The sequence below is a fragment of the Meleagris gallopavo genome, chromosome 5 (assembly GCF_000146605.3).
Source record: "Meleagris gallopavo isolate NT-WF06-2002-E0010 breed Aviagen turkey brand Nicholas breeding stock chromosome 5, Turkey_5.1, whole genome shotgun sequence".
Lineage (NCBI taxonomy): Eukaryota > Metazoa > Chordata > Aves > Galliformes > Phasianidae > Meleagris > Meleagris gallopavo.
Genome location: NC_015015.2, coordinates 35,060,999 through 35,067,896, shown reverse-complemented (window position 1 = coordinate 35,067,896; position 6,898 = coordinate 35,060,999).

Here is a 6,898-nt window from a genome sequence, read left to right as displayed (position 1 = left end):
GGTGTTAAAGTCCCGCTGGTTAGCGGTGGTTCCGAGCCGCTCGTGGCCGCGAAGACAAGTAGAGGAGTTCTCGAGCGTTGCTGCCTTCCCCATCCCGCTGCTGCGGGACCGGCAGCACGGGGCGGGGGCAGCTCGGAGGCAGCGCTACCATGCGGTTCCCCGCTCGGCCGTGCTGCCGGCCGGACGCTGCGGGCTGGGACAGCGCTGTTCGTGTTCGCTTTTGCAAACGCTGTAAAAAGTTACAACTTTTCATAACGACGTTCTATGTGAGCACTGAAATATTGCATATCTGTTGGCTTCAAAAGTCGGTTATGAGGTCTGCGGTTGCAGATCTCAATGAGAACGTTGCCACTGACATAAAACGGAGCGTTGTTTCCTGATGTACCTTTTCCAGTCTTCCTGATTTTTACAAGTTGTCCTTCTGCCAGGAGCTTCCTTAATGTGTGAAGTATCGCTGGTAAAGAGAAAAATAAAAGAACAAAATTGTTTTATTTCAACTTATGCCAGCTGTGAGGCGTTTTTACCCAAGCACGCGTACATGCGATATGCACACATACTGGATAAATTCCCAGTTGCACAGCAGGCAAGACATTGAGAGTTGAGGTCATACGTATGCCTTGCGTTTGTATAACTGTACCTACAGAGCAGGAAGTTCTCTCCCTCAGCTTTTAGTTTTGTCACAGACGTACAGTGCACCAACTCACTGCATCTCACAACCACCTCAATTCGGCCTTACACCTGGGTCCATCTGGAGATGCATAAAGATACATTGAACCCCTAGAAGGTGTTCCTATAGAAAACAAACTTTTCAGATAGAAACATTTTTACATTATACCTGTGTCCACACTGTGGAGTTGTACTAAATGAGATCTCAGCTCCTATAACTTTCATCTCTGAACATGGTTTAGGATCATGAAATTGTCTTTGCTTTTTGTGTAGGAACATCCTGGATGACTGAAAATTGTGACTGAAATAATTTTTAATTCCTCACTCACAGATTACTGAATCTTTAGCAATTTCCTTCTATCAGTGCTTGTGCTGAATTGGTACTAATAATGCAAGAAAATGTGCATTTTCTTTCTTGTTGTGTATGCTCATCAGTACAATGGCACAGTAACAGTCTTACTAACTTGCTGTGCGTCCTGAGCCCTACACAGCCAGCAAGACCAAAGCAAGCACTGGATTTATCACTTTCAAGTTGTTTTCTCTGTGTGTTTTGTATAAAATAAACATACTTTCAAGTGCCTGGATTTAAGAAATGTAGAAATCCCATCAGTATCTCAATTTCCCTTGAGCGTGAGGCCCCAGCAGGGGCAGTGTGACAGTGGTGTACATCTAACACATGATGTGTTAGAGCTATGGGAGGAGGGAAGGTCACTGTGGGTCTGTGCCGAAGGAGCACTCTTTCCAGAGGATGCCCTTTGCATGTAGCCTTCTCCTAAACAATACTTTGTGACGGTGACCTCCCCTCCTGTGTTAGGACTCAGTGCATCAGGTCTGGATGCCTCTGTCAGCACCCTGCTAACACAAGCCCTTCAGGAGAAACCAAGAGGCTGAAATCAAACTGCAGGCTGTTTGCAGCCAGGACAAGACACTGCTTTATGCTTGCCTTTGTCTACCTGAGCTGAAGTAGTTCCTGGTGCATAAGTGCTGTGTTGGATCCGTTCCATGGCAGGACCAGCCTGTGTGATGCCATGTGGGGAGGCATCAGGGGCACTAACAGGCAGGATGAGGCTCAAGCAGCTGCTGGCTTCTTTCACACCACTTCTGCTTGGCATCTATGGTCAGAATGGTGCCTACATGGTTAATCTCTCTGCTTCAGCCTTCCTACAGCCCTCTGTGAGAGATGAGCAGCAAGACAGAGGAAAATAAGTTCAGTGCGAAAGCAGCCTTGTATCACATGGATAAGTCAGAATACCAGAAATGATCATGAGTCATTACATTTGTCAAACAAACGGCTCAATGAAGACTCATCATGGTGTGTATTTGGGCAGAATTTTATGATTCGGATTGGCTCATCCCTGTCATCCTGGACTAAATGACCCAGACTAGGGACTGGGCCAACTTCTCTTCATATGCTACTAAGCAGCAACTACAATGCATGGGATCTCTTTCCACAAGCAAACAGATTTTGCTAATCTTAGTATTACTGCAAAAAAATATTGCAGCTGTTATATAGAAAAGCTATAAAGTATAGCAACATCCTTCATGCTGTGGGCTCCACTTATCAGCTGACAGAGAGGCGTTCAATATAATTAATTACGATAAAGTCAATGCAAGTTTATTAAATGGTAAGTTAGTATTGTGCAGTTCTAGATTTCTTATTCTCAGATTTGACCACATAAAGAATATCTTGTTGATTCAGATCCGAGTCTCAAACAGTTTGATGCACAGTGTTTATTCTAAAGTGCCGTACATCGCTCTGGGAGTGAGAATGTACATATATAGAAGAAGGTAGCAAGTCCACCCATCTTTCATTCAGAATCATTAATCTGTCATTGGTCATTGTAAATACTGGTTGGCAATGAGAAATCCAGCGTTAGTGTCAGGAAATTAAGTAGTGTCAATACTCTGTATTCTGTGCATTATAACTGTAACTAAGAAAATGCGGTACCAATCCTCTCTGAACTTAAGCTTGTTTCAGAGGCACTATTAGGAAATGAAAAGTGGTTTCACAATGTGATTTTGTCATTTTGTAATCAAGTCAGAGACCAATGATACATGGTCACTGCTGCACAGTAGATGAGGTCAGAGTTCCTCCTCACTTGTATAAGGTTATCAGCCTAAATACCTCTAATAGTCCTTTCTGAGAGGAGCAAAAATAGTTATGATTAAAGGAAATCTTAAAGGAGTGTATCCCCTAATTTGTGGAGCCTTAAGGGCATTAAGCGTGCAGTATCCATTAAAAGCAGGGAGAACTAGATGTCTGAATCCTATCAAGCTGTGGAGGGCAAAAAAAAGAAAAGAAGAAAAAAAAAAAAAGGAAGACAGACTAACAGAGTAGGTCTTACGCAAAACATTTCAGTGCTCCCAGGGGGGTTGGTGAGCGATGGGCCCTGGTACTTATTATGGTATCAAAACTCGGCAATAGGCAAAGCAGGCTCTGGGCATGAACTTATTGCCCTCACTTCTATTACAGCAAGTAAGATGCTGGGTTAAGACCATCAAGAAACTACCAAATAAATATGAATATGTCAAAAATTCATAGAACGTAGGGATTGATTCTTTACCTCCTCCTTTGTCTCTTGTGAAAGCAACAAGTGCTGAATGTATCCAGTGGCAGAATAAGGAATCTACTTTCCTTGTTATTACAGAACTGCTCTAAAAGCATGTTGAAATACAGCTGAGCTAGAATGAAAAATTAAATGTGCTGTGAAAAATTGCCTATATGCATCTCCTCCTTTTTTGACTGAAGCATGTTATTCATAAGCAAGTAAGTTATTAAAAACTGAGCGTAGTTCCTTGCAGCCAGTAAAAGACAATAGACCAAATGTTGCTGTTACACACAGCTGGAGTGTATTGATAAAAGCAGCACATTGTCTTTCCTCACATAGTTTAAAGTCTAAATAAAGATATACGATCAAAAGAATGAGTGCTCAGCAAGGTGGTGCAGAAAGGGCAAGAGGTGAACAAGTTGTATCAGTAACTTATAAAATGCATCACCAGAGAAATAAGGTGTTTCTGCTGGGTGCCTCAAGCTTAAAGAGGAGTGAAGGTTTGGGTATGCATTGTGGAAATATAGAACTACATTTGGAAAGAAAGGGGGCTATGATATCCCAAGAAAATCTATTTGGCGCATTAAAATTGACTTGATGCTCATATGTGTGTTACAGTTTTCTTCTTTTTTACGCTCTGCAGACAACATAGAAAAACATAGAGATTATTGGTACTGTAACTGTCATTTGACTGAACATCTCCCTAGCAATGTATCACTTCAACAAGTATGTTCATCTTTCATGTTTATCTTTTCCACCATATGTCTTTTATAAAAATAAGAGTTGAGAAGCTATACAGACTCAAAGTCCAGTGAAGTTCTCTACAAAGAGCTTCCCACAGCATTTTTTTTAATTTCAGCCAAAGCCTGAAAAAAGAAACTGGCAGCCTTTGGGAAAAAGATGAGCAAAAAAGCAAGCAAGCATGTGGCTAAACACACTCCAAGAAAAAAAGAAAAAACAACTATTTCCCAGCTGCATGGTATTACAGGTAAAACAGGTTGGGTCAAAGTCTTATTTTTGCATGGTTCCAAGGATATGATTTGGCTAAATATTAGTTATTCCAGTATAAAGTTAAGTGTGAATTTAAAGTGGCAATGCTACATTAAAATAATTCCATTGCAATTGTTCCAGAATAACAGTTGTTATATATGGAATTATTTGGTAATGGTCGATGTGAACAGGTATTTTGGAGTATCTCTGTGTAAATCAGTTCTTAGTAGCTTTAGGACAAGAAGAAATAGCAGAGGAGAAAGGAAAACAAATCTGTGATGAAGCAGGGGGCAAGTGAAAAGTAAAACATAAGCAGAATTGTGGGGAATTTTGAAGGATCAGCTGGAGAGTTGCTCTGAGCCCTGTCCTCATCACTGTCCCTCACAAATTGTCCTCCTGCTGTAAAGCACACAGACAAAGTGCTTCCTGACATTTTATCCTCCTAGCTCAACTATTTTTTACAGTTCTATGAATGAGGACTGCAACTTCACTCACTGGCAAAGGAACTCCACCTAGAATAGCTGCTGGAGTACATCTTCTAAAAACAAAAGCAGCTTTTTTACCCCTCTGTGGCAAAATCCACATCAATAACCTCAGTCTGGTGTCTGTAATCAAAACTATATTTTCTGTGACGTATTAAAAACACACCAAATTAGTACAACACTCAAATACAGTGCGAAAATGCAATAAATATTCCTATGAAAGCAAAGAGACATTTTTTTTCAGACTTCTCAGAATTATTTTCCGCTGCAATCTCAATGCCCCCTCAGTAGTCATTATCTGGTGCCATAGAAAATGGTTCTAGTTCCCACTGACCTTACTGGGAGCAGAGTCAGAGACCGACTTAGAGGGCTTTAAATAATGGAGCTGGATTCGGAGGTGAAAACTGTATGAACTGCTCCTCTGTATCCTGAGAATATCAGAACGCAGTGCAGCCCTATTACTTAGTGAGGATCTGCTCATTGGGAAGTCACTGCGGGAATAATGAGGGGGGAAGAACAAGAGGAGGAGGAAAAGGTGAGAAGAAAAGAGAGAGGGCAAGGGAGAGCAAAGAGGAAAAGGGGATTTGCTTTTGATGTCACAGTTCTATCAACTCATGCATTTTTCATGGATACCGACTAATTCTGAAATAGCGCTGTGCTGACAATCCAGGCATAAGAAAAAATCAGCCCAACTCTCAGGTACCACGATACTGGCTTAAAAGTAAAGATACTTTACAAAAATGATCAGCTCGAGACTTTTAATTCCCTTCTAATTTGTGAGTTTCAGGTTCACATATTCAAGCTCTTCTCTCCAACTCGAGATTTAGAAATGTAATTATTTTTATGTAAGCTGAGGTTCCAATTTAATCCCATCTGCCAAGGAGTTTGAGCTGAAAACAAAACGTAGCAAAATCTCACTGTAATCATAAGGCTGCCAACACTAAATGTCAGAACCGTGGCATAGAGTTTTGATGCAAAACTAAAATTTATGAGATGTTAGATGCGCTAGAAGTGCATTAACTGAAGTTGCATTTGTGCCATTTGCTAGTAATTAATTAAAAACTGAAAGTGAAGCCAACTGGCAAATAAAAACAAGCTGGTGGGACTCGGAGCTAACCTGTGCTGTAGTTCAAGCTTAATATTTTGTAAACTTGAGGAGAGCACTGGCAGTTCTCAGTGCTTTTGATTAAAACCCGATCACTTTTTAAACAAAGCAATTCATGGCTTTGAGTGTAAACATTCTTTGAGATTGCAGTCATCCGGGCTACAGCAACGCCGATCCTTGCAGGGAAGACAAACAGCCCCTGCACAGGTGCAGGAAGTAGCACAGCACCTTTATGTGCCTGAGCAGGGTTGTTGCTGAAGATTCCTGCTTAGATGTCAGCCCTCAGACACCGCCCACCTGCGTGGTTCTGGGGGGTTTCTGCAATAGTTATGTACGCTTACTGGGTAAGCGCTGGAGCTTGCGGTGGGCTCTCTGCATACACCTCTAAGCCGGCTGTCACTTAAGAGATCACAATTAGACTAACGTCCCTGTTTTAATTATGTATGGAAATGCCTTAAAGACAGTGAAAACGGTGAAAAAAACAAAACCCGAGTACACTGGCAACGCGATGTACGAACGTTTTCAACGAACTGGAAAAATAAAGGGGGTAACGTAACGGGGCCCAGCTCCGGGCATAGCTGACGCGCAGACGACCTTGCCTGCAGCAGAACACGCACACCCTTGTGCCGCCGTGCGCGTCGGCAGCTGGCTCTCCCTGGCTTCGGGAAGGGAAAGCTGCGGAGCCGCGCGGCCGAGGCTGTCTGTTTAGCGCAGCGCCGCCGGGGCAGGGATCCCCGGGTCGGGGGGCGAGCGGCGAGGACCGCCTTCCTCCCCCCGCCCGGCAGATCGCAGGCTGATAATTCAAAAATGGAGGATGAGCCCTCTCAGCCATTAATTAATAATGTAGCTCTCTGTCTTCCTGTGTGACACACGCTGGAAGGCACCGAGCGGCCAATAAAGATGTAGGGGAGAGAAGTGGAAAGCTCCTCCCAGCAGCTCTTCCTGATTGAGGGCTCGAAGAAGTAGATCAAAAACTTCCCAGGAGCTGGGGGGCAGAGGAGAAGCGGGGCAGAGACGCGGGCCGCGTTGCGTACCGCCCGAGCAGCGGCTCCAGGTAGGAGGCGGGCGGCGCAGGGCCAGGGCCGGGCAGCCCCCCGCGCCGTGCC